The sequence below is a fragment of the Manis pentadactyla genome, chromosome 3 (genome assembly GCF_030020395.1).
Source record: "Manis pentadactyla isolate mManPen7 chromosome 3, mManPen7.hap1, whole genome shotgun sequence".
NCBI lineage: Eukaryota > Metazoa > Chordata > Mammalia > Pholidota > Manidae > Manis > Manis pentadactyla.
Window position 1 is genome coordinate 90,426,651 of NC_080021.1, and position 9,324 is coordinate 90,435,974.

The following is a 9,324-nucleotide window of genomic DNA, read 5'->3' on the forward strand; positions in this document are numbered from 1 at the left end:
CTTGAGCCCGTCTGGGCCTGTGCCCAATCTGCCCCTGGAATAAAGAACAGCCCCTTGGTGGGGGCTGCCCAGAGGCCCATTGGGTCAGCTTGTTAGCTGGGAGCTGGCCAAGGGACAGAACAAGGGGCAGCTGAGCCTGGACACAGGTGCTCCTGAGTCCAGAGACAGCCCTTGTGCCCAGGAGGCACTGCTTCAGGAAAGGCTGCAGGGGCCCTGGGGCCCATTCACAGCACCCTGGCTTTGGCCAGGACTCTGGCTGTCCAGGTATTTGTGTGGGGGTCTTGCTCATTTCTTTGATGCCCTCTGTCCACAGACCATCAGCACCATGGTGCTGAACCAGCATAGATGTGCTTTTGCAGGATTAACAAGAATATTTGCCTTTTGTTTGAGGTACTGGACTAGGCCTACATTGTGCACTGAATCTCGTCTGATGTTCACACAAGCTCTATGGAGCAGAACTGAAGTGGAATTCCTTACACAGGTGAGGACACAGGGCCCAGGGGATTTAGGGAACCTGCCCAGAGTTACAAGGTCACAGTGAGGGGTCACATTTGTGTCATTCTCACTGTCCAGCCTGTGAAGTCGACCCCTTTGCCTGACTTGCTTTTATTCTAGAGTCTGAAACTGCTTACTTTTGTGGGCCTCTACAAGCCTTCTCTGAAATGGGTAAAAATCGATTAAATGGTGACTCTGAGCTCCAGTGTTTACATGTGTGTGTATAATTCATAAATACATACAAATGCATAAAGTACATAGATAACTCATGCCCATGCCAGTAGCTCTGTCTCAATATCTGCATCAAGATGTGTGTCCTATGTCCCTGGAGACCTACAGAGATGCAGTTGTAAAATGCACACGATGGGTAAGAAGCAGGCTGTCTCCTGGCTAACCCCACATCACTAGATCAGCCACAGATTACCGCATGCCCCCATCCCCCAAGCACTCCGAATTTACCTTTCTTTCTCAGAACAAACCTACCATGTGGACAGGAAAGGCCTTATCATTTTCCCACTGAGGATACGCAGGGTGGGAGTGTTAGTGGGTCTGGACCAATGTTGATTGCTAGAGGGAGGCAGAGCCAATATCTGGCTAGATGGCCCCAGTGCATCCCTATCAGAATTTGCATCCAAAATCTCATATGCTCACCCAGCTGACCTGAACGTGTTTCTGAAAAAGGAGCCCGGAGTCTGCCCTGGGACATGCAGTCACAGCTATTGCACCTTCCGAAAAGGCAAGTCCTTTTAGGACCATTCTTGCCCCTTATCCTCTAGGCTCCTCGACCAAATGGCTAACACCTACTTAAAACGAATGCATTCTTTAATTCCCAAAGTTTGAATTAAGAATGAACGCCACAATCACAATGTCTGTATTTTCAGTCAGTTATAAGTATGGTGAACTTGGTTTCTCAGAGGTTTCCAAAAACAAATGAGAACACCCACAGAAACTAACATGACTTATTTAGAATCCAACTTTTGGTTGGTACCCCTCCCCCCATCAGACAATCTCCATGAGGTGGAAAATAGCAGAACAAAGGGTTCCCTGGAGATATTTATGTTTGCTGACTTACGACATCACCACATATGATGCTAAATTATTACTTTTCACAGACAGAGAAAAAGCATAAGCGGGCTTTTTTTGCTCTTTCATCTTCAGACATTGTTCTTAAATTTAAATAACTCACATCAAAGAACTTGGACATGAGACCTAAAAGTATTGGAAAATAATATATCAAGATAACATTTGCTATGACACACACATTCTTATTGACATTCTCATACCAGGGTCTGGAGGTGGTGTGGCTGGGCGGGGGTAGGGGGTGACAACAGCAGAGAGGTCCAGAGGTGCAGAGGAGAGTTTGAATGTGAAAAAGCACTTTGTACGGTGCTATTATAAGGGCTACTTTCCCTCTGTTCTTTTTCTTCCTCCCAGGCAGGCCTGTGGTTTGAGAGAACACCAAATGCATGCCTACCAGTTTCCTGAATGAACAGCTGACCACAGCACAGTGGCAAAGTTTCTTTTCCAAAGTTCCATGTGGAGCTGATTGCTGATTTATATAATGTGCAACACACATACATGTATATGAGCTGTTCGGTCAAATGATTTTGGCATACAGTTTTCTTTATTGGCCAGTACCACAGATTTTAATTTGCCAATGTACAGCTGCCAAAGCACATGTTCAAGCTAAAACTTACTTGAGTTCTGCATAAATGTTTAGAGAAACACTACTTGGAGAATAGAAGTAAAGAGAAAAGACATCCAAAGTTTGTTATCACAAGACACAACTTCAAATTCTACTTATATATTACACTATGTTGGTTTTGGGAAATGCATTGAGCTCTTCTGAGCCTCTTCTGTGAAATAAGGGGTCCAGTTGCTAGGAACCTCAGCTGAGGACAAGTGTGCCACCATGTTTGTGCATGGACCTTGAAATGCTTGTCACTTAACACATTCATTGTTGTCTTTGACACACAGTGTGTTGACTGTAATCATAAGTCAGTAGTAGTCCCCAAGATCAGGAAGAAGCATTCAAATAGAGATGGTCTTGGCCATGAACAGAACCCGTGAGAAGATGGCCTGTAACCGCATGGGTCCTGGGGCACCACAGCCCCATCTGTCATGCAACCCCAGTGACCTTGAGTCATCCATGTTTTCTCCAGGCTAATTGTAACATCTGATTCCATTTCCTTCTACGGATACAGGTTGTTCTCAAGACAGGCCTGGCAGCCGCAGGACAGTGTCCAGAATCAGTGTTTTATGCTCTCTGCAACCTTTTAATAGACTAAAGTATGGCATTTTATTACTTAATATTTGTGCAGGATATGAGACATAATGACTTGAAATAATCATTTTCAACATTGTAAATCCCATTACTTACATTTACATTTAAAATGCCCTTGGTTGCTAGTTTCTGAAATGTGAAGCCTTAATATTTTATTGAACTATACAGACTTATCACTATTTAAAACTTCCTTAATGCACACCCTATCCTAGATTTTCCCTTGTGTCTTAAACCAGTGCAGTTCAAAGTTAATTTTTTTTTTAATGATCCAAATCTTCTCTTGGAATCAGTGATTTTCAAGATGAACAATGTCATATCCCCAGAGTGCCGTGTGACAGCATGCAGGGAGAAGGTGAAACACAAGTGGGGCTGATGGTTTGGGTGTTAATCAAGGTAAGAGATTGAAAGCAAGGATGGGAGCTTGTCAGGAGTACATTTTTGTTGTTCGCACTGGGAAGGCTGATGGAACACATTACATTTAATTCTCTATCTGGATGTTTAAAGGCTACACTTCACTTCTTCCTCTGGCTTCCTGGGTTCCCCTATGATCTGAGATGTAGGCACATGTTTTGAAACAATTTTTTATTTACCAGGCCTTTTCTTTACTTCTGCCCATAGCAAGCACAAGCAGAGAAAGGGGGTGGATAGTCACTTGTTCTGTTGCTCAAATGGCTTGAACCAGGATCTCTTGACCATTTATGAAAGTAATTTTTTAAAACTGGCATCACAATTCCCAACTTTTGGTCAAGACAGAGCTAGGAAAATGTTAGAAAGAATATAGGAGTGGTTTCCTTATTGGATTCTGAATTCAATGGGGGTGCTGGATGGCTCTGTGTTGCTATTCCCAGAAACCCCCACACCTGATCTCACCTACCTTGTTTCTGTGGGAGGTCCATGAAGACAGACGGGGCTGTGGTGCCCTGGGACCCATGAGGTGGCAGGCCGTCTTCTCATGGATCTGGTAATGGCCAAGACCATCTCTATTTGAATGCTCAGCACAGGTACCTCCTCCAAATTAGTCCTTCAGAGCTGGCATAAAAGTAACATTGGCATTCACAGCAGACAGGCTCAGCAGTGATGGGGTGTCACTTCAAGCAAAACCACCTACTATGGTCCTATTGCAGATGTGGTCCTCATGAAGGGTAACTGGACACATTAGCAAGAAATGCAATCTGTTTAGAAGAGATTTGTGCAAATAGCATGTGACAACCTTGCCTTCCTCAGCTAGTTGGCCTTTCATCTGTCAATGCAAAGTGCATATTTGCAGGTCGTTTGTCTAAATTCCCTGAGGTGCCATATTATTCTCTTATTAATCAAAACCCTAGGCCTTCACAGAATAGTCCTTGCTCTTGGGACTATCAGGAAAATAATGCTTCCCCACTCATTTCTGTGGAAAATGCACCCCCCAGCCCACCATCAGCGCATCACAGTGGGGGTGCAGAGAGCAGGAGGAAGGTGGAGTGGGAACTAACCAGGGGAGCGTGTGTGCACAGACTGGTCAGCCGAGCGTGGAGGGTTGACACACCCTGAGAGTATTCCCTCTCTTGTTCCAAAATGAATGAAAGAAAGAAAACTTATCAAAATCTTCTGAGGAAGCCTTTTTTGAGCCTACTTCTGAAAATCCGCAGTTGTTTTTCTGGTCTTCCAGCTTTATAATTGTCTCAGACGTCTTGGGGGTGCCTCTAACAGCTTCTGAGCATGAAGCTACCCTTCTAGGGTGCAGCATGTCCTTCCAGCAATGTGTTTCCAGGCTTCCTTCTTTGTGTCTTTATAAGTCAATCCATGGCACCCACATCTTGCCTGGGGGACATTCCTACTGACCAGTGAGTTGGTGACCTGGACCTCCCTTTGCCAGGGAAGAGTGCTTTCTCCAGAGCATCACAGGGAAGTTATGGGATAACAGAAGCTGTATGCAAACACAAGAAAACATCATCAATGACTTGAACCAGCACTTGGCTCACAGAACACTTTGGGTTCATGGACAATGGGGCATGAAGAGTTTGGGACCAGGAAAGTACTGAGCATTGTGGCCGGACTCCCATCCTGGTCCTGCCCACCACTGCCTGGTGCTTGGCTTCAGTCTTGTCACCAGCAAAAGGCAAAGCACAAAGTGCCCACCCACAGGTTACTGTGAAGCCAGAATAGCAGTGTTTGTAAAGTATGCAGGCCTGTAAAGCACAATGCGCTGAATGATGTGTTCTTGATTGCTGATAATGAAGGAAGCTACAGCCACCTCTCAGTGTTGCTTAGGTGGTCATGCTGGAGGTTGACTTTTCACCTCCACTTTGTGACCTTGGGAAGGTGTCAGCAGCATTCTTTGGCCACAGAGGCTAAGTGACTGAACTCCCTTCCCTCTTCCAGGGTGAGGTGGGCATGAGAAAATGTTATTACTTCCTTGATTCCTACATGCACTCCCTACAAGATTCTTCTCTTCACCATGAAGTGCTATTAAAAGTTATTTGGAAATGTAATGGGAGAGGTAGTTTTGAAGAAGAAAGAATGGAGAAAGAAAAGGGGATCAACCAGAAGAAATGACTGAGTCCCTGGGAGGCTTAAAGCAGAGCAGAAACATAGCAGGTCCTTGGGATGGGAGGCCCTGAGGCCCATCATGGGGTAGATGGGGCACAGGGGCAGAAGGACAGAGGGTGTACTTTGAGGCAAGCAGACCTGAGCTCAAATCTCACTTGAGCCAGTGGTCAGCTGCGGAGCTGGTAGACCACAGGAAGCCCGTCGGCCTCACTTTCCTCATTTGCAGAACAAGGACATAAGTATGAATCACATAGCTGTGGTTACAAGATGTGACAGTTTATGTGAAGTGTGTATACTCACAGGAACCCATTAGGAATGCTTGTGTGACCTTTGTATATGCCTGTGGCTACACAAAAACATGGGGGTTATTTTTGATGGCACATACTTCCCTGTGAGTAATGACGTATTGTACTATTAGGGCAAGCAGGAAGTGCAACCCTGCATACTTCATGACCTGGGTAAGACTTTGTGGTGTCCTAAGCTGCACCCAGGCCTAAGGGCACTTTGCATTTATGATGCTTAGGAGCAGCCTGGCTGTCCTCTGTTAGTGGCCACAAGGCTGTTCATAATCATCACACTGGTTTCCATCAGATACTCAGTGAAGGCCTCTGCCCTTGCCAGTCAGCTGCCCGCTCTTCAGAGGAGATGGGATTTTCTCAGGAGCATGAAAGCAATCCATGCCAGCTGCAGTTTCAGTGCAATCAATAGATGTGACAACAGCCATTGCAAGGCTGGAGACATAATGGTGGTGTGACTATAAGCGCAGGCAGATAGCAATGCGGGGAGATTGCGGGGCAGGGCCGTACTGAGTAAGTGAACTGCAAAATGAGCTGCCACGGTGGGGTCAGGATCCCCTGTGCTTTGCTCTCATCCCTGGTAATTGTTAGTGGCAGCCGAGCTCCGAGGGGCCAGGGCAGGTCTTCAGCCTCCTGGGAGCTGCATATCAGTGCAGGCTGGCTTCTCACCCGCTCCATCAACTACCGCCTCCCAGTGGACAAGATGCCGCGGAAAACACCAGGCTTCCTGGCCTGGAGTTAAGAGGCCCATCATTAAGGCAATAATGCAAATCACTCTGGGCTATTATTAAAACGTTTTCAATTTCTTTGGTATCCAGGAAACAGTTTGTGACAAATGAAGGGAAATATGCTAATATGGTATTTCTTTTAAAAAGGGAAAATTTGAGAGATGCAATTTGAAAAATTTAATCTTCCACCTACAGCCTACATGTACAATGGTATTTCAGTTATTTCAATAATGAATTTTAGTAATTTTGATATGTGGGTTTTGGTGACTTCTATCATTTATGAGTATATTTCTATTTTCCCAAAACTATGTTTCAAAAAAAAATGCAGTAGAATATTACTAGGCACTGCCATAATTGTATTTTTACCACAGACTCACAATTTGATGTCTGAGACCATTTTTATCTCTCTAAAGCTTTCTATATTAATAATTAGTTATATTGGTTTTTAGATTCTTAAAATTTTTAGTTTAAATGTAACGGAAGGCTAATTTGTTCGATGATTGTGTCATTATATATAGGTATCAACATTTTTTAAGCACCAAAATGAATTGCTGAGGTCCCTATCCTCAAGTTGATCTTATTCTTATGCCATATAGTTGTGAATTGGATGGCAATTGGGATAAACACAGGTTTCCCACTTTAGAAAATGGGCTTCCTAATCCCTATAAGAAAGAAGCCAGAACCCCCTGTCTTGCACTTGGGGGACCAGGATGGTGTGTGAGAGCTCTGAATGCTCGTATTTGTTCTTTTCCAACTACAATAATTCTAATCCACATATTCTGCTGTTTGTCTTGGCTTTTCAAGTAACAATTGTTGTTAATAATCTTGCATATTCTTGCATATTTCTCCAAACATTGATTTTCCCACATAATTAAGAAAAATATTTCAGTGAGGCACATAGCATAATGCTCATTAATGAGCATTAATTTCTTCAGGGTTTATAGGCACAGAGAAGTGTTCATTGGAACAAAGCAAATCCTTGATGAAAACTATTTTCTTTGGTAAACAATGCATTTAATTTTAATATTTATAATAAAAGACATTGTATAAAGACTTGTAAACCATGCTCTTTATTTATTATGACTATTACAATGCTACATGAATCATGTAACATTGACTTGAGTTGTTTTGCCTCTGGGAGCATCTCCAGGTCCTCAGATAAATATTGGAGGGAAATCCCTTAGGCTCCCAGCAGGGAGGGGAAAGGAACCCCCTGAGAGAGGAAGGAGCACTCTATTCTCCTCAATAAGAGCTGCCTCATTGGGGGGGGGGGAAGCTAGTTAACCTGAGCTAAACTGCTGGGGTTTTATCAGAGCCTAACTGGCTGGGGGAAGGGAAGTACCTGACTGCAGAGCACTCTAGACATCCTGTCCCCAGGTGGGAAAAATACTTGAGAAGCACCGTGAAGGTCATGCCCCAGGGCGCAGGCTCACAAAAATACAGGGCATTCCCTCCCCCTGCCCGTGCCACCATATCAGTAGGGCTCCAGAATAATAACAGTGGACAACCAAAAGAAGCACATGTCTCAGGTCTTATTTAAAAAGAAGTCTTCAGGGAAACTCAAAGACAGCAGAAGAGACAAAACATCAAGGGAAATTTTAGCCTCTGACAGCAACAATAAGCAGTAAACCTCTGAGCTAGGAAACATGAGCTTTCACACTAAAGCCTATTCACCTCAGCTCTTTTTACTTAGTACATCACACCAGCTTTAGACAACAAAACATATGAAACACACTGAAAAACAAAATAAAAAATGCTACAGTTTAAAGAGACAGAGCAAACATCAGAACCAGACTCACTTGGCAGAGTTGATGGAGTCAAACAGAATCTAAAACAACCATGGTTCACATGCTAAGGGTGTTAATGGAAAAAGTGGATGTCCTGCAAGAACAGGTAAGTAAGGTAAACAGAAAGAGTGAAACTCTAAGAAAGAATCAAAGGGGAGGCTGGAAAGCAAGATACCACAACAGAAATGGAGCAGGCCTAAGACGGGCTCATGAGCAGCCTGGACAGGGCCCAGGAAAGTGCCAGTGAGCTTCAAGAACCACCAAGGGAAATTTCCAAAACTGAAACATAGAGAAAAAAACGGAAAAAAAATCACCAGAGAAGATCCAAGATCTGTGGGACAATGATTTAAGGTGTAATAGGAATATCAGAAGGAAAAAATAAATAAATATGTGTAGTAACAATGACTGGGAATTTCCGCAAATCAATGTCAGACACCAAATCACAGATTTAGGAAGCACAGGGAACACCAAGCAGGTAAATATATATAAAAAATCTACACCTAAGCTTATACTTAAACTACAGAAAATCAAAGACAAAGTTTTATAAGAAGATGAGAAGGAAACCACCTTACCTTCAGAGGTGCAAAGATATGAATTACATCAGACTTTTCTTCAGAAACCATGAGAGCAAGAAGAGAGGAGAATGAAATATTTAGAGTGTAGAAAGACAAACCCACCAAACCTTTCATAACCAGAAGATCTATCCTTGAAAAGTGAAGAAGACAAACCACATACTGGGAGAAAACATTTGTAAAACACACACCCGATAAAGGACTGGTATCCAAAATAATTTACAAAGAACTCTTAAAATGCCAAAATAAAAAAAAATGACCAATTAAGAAGTGGGTAAAATATCTGAAACAAACACCTTGCCAAAGATGATATTCATATGGTAAATAAATGCATGAAGAAAGCTCAATATCATACATCACTAGGGAAATGAAAATTCAAACAACAGGGCGGTTCTGCTCCACACCTGTGACAGTGGCCAAAATCCAGAACTCTGACATCAACAAGTACTGATGAGGATGTGGAGCAGCAGGAACTCCTGTTCACTGCTGGTGGGAATGCAGATGGTGCAGTCACTTTGGAAGGTAGTTTGCTGGTTTCATACAAATCCAAACACACTCTTACTATGTGATCCAGCAATTGTGCTCCTTGGAATTTACTCAAATGAGTTGAAAATCATATCCACACAAAAACCT